The following is an 8,949-nucleotide window of genomic DNA, read 5'->3' as shown; positions in this document are numbered from 1 at the left end:
TCCTTTTCCCCAATCTGTTTTCCTTTCGCAAGTGAAAGTCTGGCCCAACAAATGGAATAAAATTCATATGTGAAAAATGTGGAAGTTCTCTGTCCACTCCTTTCATGTTAAAGCAATAAAGATATTGTGAAAAAAATATTTTAAAAAAAGAAGGGGAAGAGAAAGATCTCTCTCTTCTCAAGATCATAGAGGCAAAGGCATATGAAGATTCCATGACAAGGCAATCATCTTCAAAAAAGCATTTATCAGGAAATGAACCGGCTGGCATCTTGATCTTGGACTTCCTGGCCTGTAGAACTGTAAGATTTTTGTAAGAGTCTGAAGGCAGGCATTAAAATTGGACTATACCTTAAGGAATCCATAGAACAGTGAATGACAAAATTCTAGATCTAACTCATTAACTTTTGATTCTTCAAGAATTCTTTTGATCATTATTCCATGATTTGTGTCTGTTACTGTTCAAGATACTGAAGTAATACTTTCTCATCTCACTTTCAGAATATTAAGAGCTCAACTCCAACACACTTGCCTCCATTTGTGTCCCTGTCTACTTATATCCCCTCAATTAGAATCCACATCTGCATAGCTCACGAGATGGGATAAGTACAAGTAAGAAACTTCCCCCAACTAACACTGAGCAGCCAGCCCTGCCATTCAGTCTTTGCTTTGTCCTTTCCCTTCCCAAAGACACTCCCAAGTTTGTAGTAGAAGGAGTTTGAAATCATCATTATCAATAGTCATCTATAAGACACCAACTTCTTATTTCTATCTGATTATTACTTAGTATTCATTAATCACACTGTCCCCATGCCTCCATCCCTTCCTTTTCCCCCGCCTCTAGTACCTACCATTCTACTCCATACCTCTGTGACGTAAACTCTTTGTATTCCATATATAAGAAAGACCATGTGGTTCTTGTCTTTGTGTTTCTGGCTTATTTCACCTAATAACAATATCCAGTTCCATCCATATTGTTGAAAATAATGGTTTCATTCTTTTTATGACTAAATACTATTCCATGGTATACATATACCACATTTTCTATATCCATTCATCAACTAATCAGCACTTGGTTGTTTCCATTTCTTGGAAATTGTGAATAGTGCTGCAGTGAACATGAGGCTGCAGATGTCTCTTTGACATACAGATTTCCTTGAATACATATCCAGGAGTAGGACTGCTGGATCATATGATAGTTTTACATTTAAATTTTTTGAAGAACTTCTTTTTCAAACTGGCTATACTAATTTACATGCCTACCATCAGTATACAAATGGTCCATTTTGTCCACACCTAATACTTATCTTTTGTTAATAACATTCTAATGGGAATAAAGTGCTATCTTAATTAAGGCTTGGATTTGCTTTCTCTGATGAATGGTGAATTTGAGTGCTTTTTCCATATACCTGTTGGCTGCTTGTATGTCTTTTTTAAGTCTACTGCTGAGAGCCATTGCCAAGTAGGAATGACGCATGGCATTTTGGGGTTGAAAGGTGACCTTCGGGCTGGAGATGTGGCTCAAGTGGTAGCGCGCTCGCCTGGCATGCGTTTGGCCCGGGTTGGATCCTCAGCACCACATAAAAAGATGTTATGTCTGCCGAATACTAAAAAATAAATATTAAAAAACTCACTCTCTCTCTCTCTCTCTCTCTAAAAAAATAAATAAATAAAAATTAAAAAAAAAAAGGTGACCCTGCTCAGGGATTAGGGTGGCTCCAGATTTAGGGTGGAACCTGCTGGGAATAGGGCAGCTCCAGGTTTAGGGTGGATCCTGCTGGGAATAGGGCAGCTCCAGGTTTAGGGTGGATCCTGCTGGGAATAGGGCGGCTCCAGGATTTAGGGCGTATCCTGCTGCCTCAGGCACCCACTCTTTGGAGTTCCCCTGGAGTTCTCGCTGGGGTTCTGAGAGAATTGGTGCCCGGAGCCGGGTAGAGGCAGTGTGTTCACTGGAAGTGTGGGTAGAGCGCCTGTGAGAGTTCGGGAATAAAGAGTTGCTGTTTGAATCTACAAGGTGTGTGGTGGCTCTGTTATTTTGTGCCCAGCCAGACTGCAGCAGTCTACTGCTTTTTTTTTTTTTTTTTTAACAAGAGACAGAATCATAATGTTGCCTAAGCCTTATTCAGACTCCTAGGTTCAGGCAATCCTCCTGCCTCAGCCTCAGGAGTAGCGGGGAGTACAAGTGCACACCACTCAGCCTAGTTTATTGACTACTTTTTTTATTTGTAAATATATTTTTCTTTCTTAAATTTGTTCTAATTAGTTATACATGACAGTAGAATGAATTTTGAACATCATGCATAAATGCAGTATAACTTCTCATTCTTGTGGTTGTACATGATGTAGGATCACACCAGTTATGTAATCATATATGTACATAGGGTAATAATGTCCAATTCATTCTACTATCCTTTCTCCCCCCATATCCCCTGCCCTCCCTTCACTCCCCTCTGCCTAATCCAAAGTACCTCTATTTTTCCCTAGCACCCTGCCCCCTTATTGTGAATTAGCATCTGAATATATAAGAAAACATTCAGGCTTTGGTTTATTTATTTATTTATTTATTTATTTGTGGTGCTGGGTATTGAACCCAGGGCCTTATGCATGTAAGGCAAGTGCTCTACCAACTGAGCCACATCCCCAGTTCTTGGCTTTTGGTTTTTTGGGGTTGAGCCTCCCTATTCTCTCCCTATCCCTAATCTCAGGGGAAACAGGATTACCTTCCCCATCCCAGGAAGAGTTATCTATCCTTGAGCATACACCCACCACAGGAACAAAGTAGCTCAGATTCAGGGATGGTTCCAGAAGATCTAAGAAATTACTATCTCCCAAAGTAACAAGTGAATTACAAGTCCAAATAGAGAACACTTGGAGTGTAGCTTTTGATTCCCCTCTTAAAAAAAAAAAAAAAAACCTGTTCCCCCTGATATACATTATCACAGCCTCTGGAATAGTCCCTGTATTTCTCCTTTGCTAACAAAGCAATACAACTTCTTTTTCCTTTTTCCCAAAACTTTATCCTTGTTATTGGCTTGTCACTGGGGACAAGGACCGAGTTTTTGATAACAGGGACAAAATCTTTACCACATGTGTTTTTCGGGGGACACTTAATATCCAAATTACAACATATGTCTCTGTCTCCAAAGGTTCATGTCCATCACACAGTGCCAAATGCATTCAGTCTGAGTTTCCAAAGTCTTAACTGTTCCAGTATTATGTGTAAGTCCAAGTCCACAGTGAGACTTCAGGCAAGACTCCAGGCAAATTTAGTTGTGAGCTCCCGTAAAATCAAAAGAACAAATTACATACTTTCAAGATACAGTGATGAAATAGGCACAGGACAAACATTCCTATTTCGAAAGGGAGGAACAGGGAAATAGTAAAGAGGGATCAGACCAAAACAAAACAGCCAGCAAACCTGGAAAGGGGACACATGTAGAACTTTAAGGGGACACATGTAGAACTTTTGATGTTCCATTTTATATCTTTCTATGTTGCTTATCTCTTAACATATTAATGTATTTTTAAATTGGCTTGAGAGTTTTTTGTGTGTTTATACTAAAGATATGAACCACCTGTGCACCATGTTTGCAATATTGCACCATTCTGAACTTGTCTGCATACCTCTTACAAGTGGGTTTGATGCTTTCTGATGTTTTCTTCTTACTCAGTATGTCTTTTTTCTTTTAAGTTTGAAGAACTTACTTTAGTACTTCTTGTAGAACAGGTCCAGTAAAGATATATTCACTTAGTTTTTGCTTTAATGTCTTTATCTCTGCTTCTTTTCTAAAAAAAAAATAGCTTTGCTTTATACAATATTATTGTTCAACAGTTCATTTTTTCTCCTCCCTTCATGCTGTGAAAATCTCATGCCAACTCTCTCTTGCCTTACGGTTTTTGCTGACAGGCAAATTGGGACACCCTTATGTGTTATTCTTTTCATTTGATGCCTCCAAAATCTTCTCATTATTTTTCACCATTGAGAGCTTGATTTTGTTCGGGGGTAGAATTGGTTGAGTTAAATCTGACTAGTGATCTTTGACCTTATGTATCTGGATATTCATGTCCTTTTCTAGATTCAGGAAATTTTCTGTTATCATTCTTTCTTTTTTTCTCCTTCAATTGTATATTTTCAAATAGGCTATCTTGTAACTTGTTGATTTTCTCTTCTATTCTACCCATTCTACTACTGATGCCTTCTATTATGTTTTTAATTCATTTAATCTATTTTTCAACTCAAGAATTTGTTTGATTTTCTTTTCTTTTCTCTTTTTTTGCAGGGGGGAGGATGGGCACTGGGAATTGAACCCAGGAGAACTTTACCACCAAATTACATCCCCAGTACTTTTTGTTTTTTATTTTGAGACAGGGTCTCACTAAATTTCTGAGGGTCTTACTAAGTTGCTGAGGCTAATCTTGTGATCCTCATGTCTTAGCCTCCTGGGTTGCTGGGATTACCAGGATTATATATAGTGTGCACCACCAGGCCTAGCTTGTTTAATTTTTTTAAATTGCTCTTGTTTCTGTTTCTTTGTTAGAGCATTGAGCTATTTTTCTTTGTTCTCTTAAAGCTCATTTAGTTTCCTTAATATGCCTGTTTTATTCTTTACAGACTGGTTGGTCGCTGGCTAGTTTCTGGCACCTGTGAGTATGTGTGTGTGTGTGTGTGTGTGTGTGTGTGTGAGAGAGAGAGAGAGAGAGAGAGAGAGAGAGAGAGAGAGAGAGAGAGAAAAGACTTGAAATTGAACCCATAGTCTTGTGCATGCTAGGCTACCACGTACCACTGAGCTATATCATCAGCACCCCCCCCCTTTTTTTTTCGCAACAAGGTCTTGCTAAATTTGCCCAGGCTTCAACTTGCAATCCTCCTACCACAGGTTTTTGAGTAAAATGAGATTATAGGTGTAGGCTGATGTGCCCAGCTTCTGGCATCCCACCCCTGCCTTGATGGAGCTGAGAATTGAACCCAGGGACTTGTACATGCTAGGCAATGCTCTACCACTGAGCTACATATACAGCCTCTTTTATTTTATTCTGAGGCAAAGTCTCACTAAGTTGTGCAGGCTCACCCCAAATCTATAATCCTCCTGCCTCAGCCTTCACCATAGTTCAGATTATAGGCATTTGACACCATGCCTGATTTTTTTTTTTACACCTTATTTTGACTGTTGGTCAGATCATGGTTTCCTGAAAGTTACTGATGCTTGGTGATATGCAGCGTCATTTGCACATTGAAGGTTTGGTATTTATTGCAGTCTTCATGATCTTACTTTTTGTCTGTTGGCAAAAGTTCAAGCAGGCTGCTTTTCTCTGAGTCTGTAGTCACTGTCACTATTTTTTTACCACTAGATGGCACCCTAGGTCCACATTTTCTGTAAATTACTCCCCCCACTCCTCCCCACCCTCCCAATAGAGGGCAATCCTATCCCTCAATCTGTAGTTGATATGTTTGTTCAACATAACTTAGGGGGAGCACCTATAATGGGTAGTCCTCCTCATAATCCTCTTCCTGAGGCCAAGTTAGGCCCACATGTTTCATCTGCAATCACCAGCCTATGGTCAAGGACTGCAGAATTTTGCCTGGTTTGAACATAATCAATGAGGAGGGATCAGCCTCTAATGCCACACCTGTGGCCATGAACACTTATATACTGGATCACACCTTAAGTCCACAGCCTACTGATACCAGCACAGCACTGAGTAGGATGAAGTCCTATATTGCTATGGGCTGTCTACTGCTAAGAGAGACACATAGCTCAAGACCACTGCAGCCACTCACAGGTGATACTGACTGGAATAGAATTCTCATAGACTGGAGCCACATGTTTCTGCCTGACACAAGCTGTTCCAGATACTCCATCTGTGGGCACTGACCTGGGGTGAGGCCCATAGGATCTTCCCAGTGTTAGATTTCACCAGCCAGGCACTGAATTCCAAGGCAAAGTCCTGTGCTTACTATCCTATGTTCCCTCCAGCATTCTGAGTTTTGCTCCATGCTATGATGCCCAAGGTTGGGGTGGTGAAGGTATTTCCTGTTCACCAAGACTGATGCTAAACTGGCCACACCCAAGTCTCACAGGCACAAGAAGCTTGAAAGTCTCATAGGTCCATCCAGGCCCATGCTGCAACTGACTATGACACTAGGCAAAACACAAGTTCATCCCATCCAGAAAAGGTCCTGGTGCCAGTGCATATCTAGAGCTCTGTATACAGGTGCTACCCTGGGGATTCCTTTGCTGTCCAAGGTTGGGGTAAACCTGGTCCAAAGAGTCCCCTTAGGTGTCAAGACTGAAACCAAGGTGGGTCACACTTGAGTCATAATTGAGCTACAGGAACCAGGCATTATGGTCTCTCACAGTCTAGGGGATGGGTGTTGCTATGCCTACTCCAAGATTAATAATGATGCAGGTCAAAATGTGAGTCTGTGCTACTGCCACATAGGTAACTACCTACTGCCAAGGCAAATAAATCTGTCTGAGCCCTCTGTCTGAGGGCTCTGACCTGGGTATAGGGGCTTCCGTTTTCTACCTGGTATTGGGAATCACTGCAGTGGGTCTGGTACCAAGTTCCAAGGCAAAGTACTGAACTGGTTTTCATTCCCTGCTCCCCACAGATGAAGTCTTACTATCCCCTCTGCTGCCTAAGACTGGGGGAGAGGGGTTGGTGGCAGTCTGTTGGCTGTCTAACTATTGCAATTCCAGAAGCTTAGACCATTGGTATAGACCTGAGGCATAGGTGGTAAGTCTATGCCTGGAACTGTATTTTGCTGTGGAAGGCCTGTGTTTCAAATCTAAGGTATGAACTTAATTTATTCTTTCCCCAAGCAGCAGGCATCTCCACCCTGCTTGGAGTTGAGGGGAGGTTGGTACTTGCAACTCTCGTTTCTGCTTTTTTCAATGCATATTATTATTATTATTATTATTATTATTATTATTATTATTATTGACAGGCACTATGGTCTCACCTGGCTTCCTTAGCTCTAGAAAGGGTAGTTCAGGTGTGAACAGCAGTTCAACTTGGTATATGGGGGAAGATAGTTGCCGGAGGATCTTATTCAGCCACCATCTTGCTCTACCTTGAAGAACTTTTCCTTTGCATTCTCAGCATGGCTAACTAGTACAGGAGGTCTAGTTTTGGGCCTATCTCAGCCTTCATTGTGATTTTTTCATTAAATTTAAATCATTTCTAGGTTGTTTTTTTTTTAATTTAAAATGACAAACGTGGGGCTCTTCCTTTCACATGAATACTTAAGAGAACATTGTAAGGTTAAGTGGCCTAATTTCAATATTGTTTTGTCTCAAGGAATAAGGAAGTCCAAGGAGCAGAACAGAGATGAAGGATTGGCCATTTTGGTGGAGGAATTAAAACACACAGGTTTATGTATTAAAGCTCATTGTCTTAAAAGCTTCCAGTTTGAGCCAGGCATAGTAGCCCACGCCTATAATCCCAGATACTCAGGAGACTGAGGCAGGAGGATCTCAAGTTTAAGGCCAATCTCAGCAATTTAATGAGACCCCATGTCAAAATAAGAAAGGGCTGGAGATAAAATGTTAGGAGGAGCTCCCAATTTGTAGAGCCCAAAACAACTACAATTATTATAGTTTTATGTTTTCTTTTTTTCTTTTTTTTTTTTTACTTCTGCTATCAGAGATAGAACCCAGTAGCACTTTATCCCCAGTCCTTTTTTTTTTTTTTTTTTTTTTTGTGCTGGGGATTGAACCCAGGACCTTGTGCATGCAATATGATTTTGATTTTTTATTTTGATCAGTGTGCCTACCACCTGGCAGCAATTACAGTAGCAACCTCAGTGAGCACTGATTATAGATCAACATAACATTTAATAATTCAGAAAGTATTTGAAATATTGAAAAAATTACAAAAATGTGACAAGCAAACATGAAGTGAGCACATACTACTGGAAAAATAGTGCCAATAGAGTTGCTTAAGGCACGGTTACCATAAACCATCAATTTACAAAAAGAATATCTGCAAAGCTTAATAAAATGAAGTATGCCTGTGTGTATAGTACAGCAAAGTTTAACACATGTCTACACTGAAGTATATGAAGAAGAAACCAGATTTTGTGGCACTTGTAGTTAAAAATAAGTCATATCCAAGAAAGGACTGTCCCATTAAAGTCTTACACGGGTTCTGGGTACTGAGAGCCCCTTAATTCCTTCAAACACCCCAACCAAGGGGAAAAAAAGAACCATACTTAGGCAAATACAGACTCAACTATGCTTAAAGCAATCTCTTGCTGACTAGCCTAGAGTTGATCATGTAGCATAGACTTTCAGTTTCATGGTATACTTCCCCTGCCCCTAGGTTTCTGCTTCTCCAGGACAGAGAGAACTAAAGATATAGTTAATAAGAGCACAAACTCCAGTTTTATCCACAGAGATGTTCCTTGACCAGAAAAAAATAAAGTGATACTACAGAAACTATACCATGTTTGATTTTGATTCAAACTACAAGTCAATAAAAAATTATAAAGGCATCCATGTAAAACAAAAGAAAAAAATCTGCATGACAAACATGTGTGTGTGTGTGTGTTTGTGTGTGTGTGTGTATAAACAAAGTCAAAAAAGCAGATCACTACTTGGAAAAAATAAGGAATATCTATAAGCACTGATAGGGAATTCTCTCCAGTTTAAAGTATATTTAATTATAGATTGTTTTATTATTTATTAAAATTTTATTTATTTATTTTTGGTACCAGGGATTGAAACCAGAGGCGCTTACTACTGAGCAACATCCCAAGCCCTTTTTTTTCTTCTTTTTAAAATTTAATTAATTAATTTATTCTAATTAGTAATACATGACAGCAGAATGCATTTTGATTCATAGGACACAAATGGAGCATAATTTTTAATTTCTCTGGTTGTACACGTAGAGTCACACCATTCATGTCATTGTACATGTACCTAGGGTAATGATGTCCATCTCATTCCA

Source organism: Spermophilus citellus (assembly GCF_964194105.1).
Source record: "Spermophilus citellus genome assembly, chromosome: 4".
NCBI classification, from domain to species: domain Eukaryota; kingdom Metazoa; phylum Chordata; class Mammalia; order Rodentia; family Sciuridae; genus Spermophilus; species Spermophilus citellus.
The sequence above is the reverse complement of the archived record's forward strand: the minus strand, read 5'-3'. Positions refer to the sequence as shown.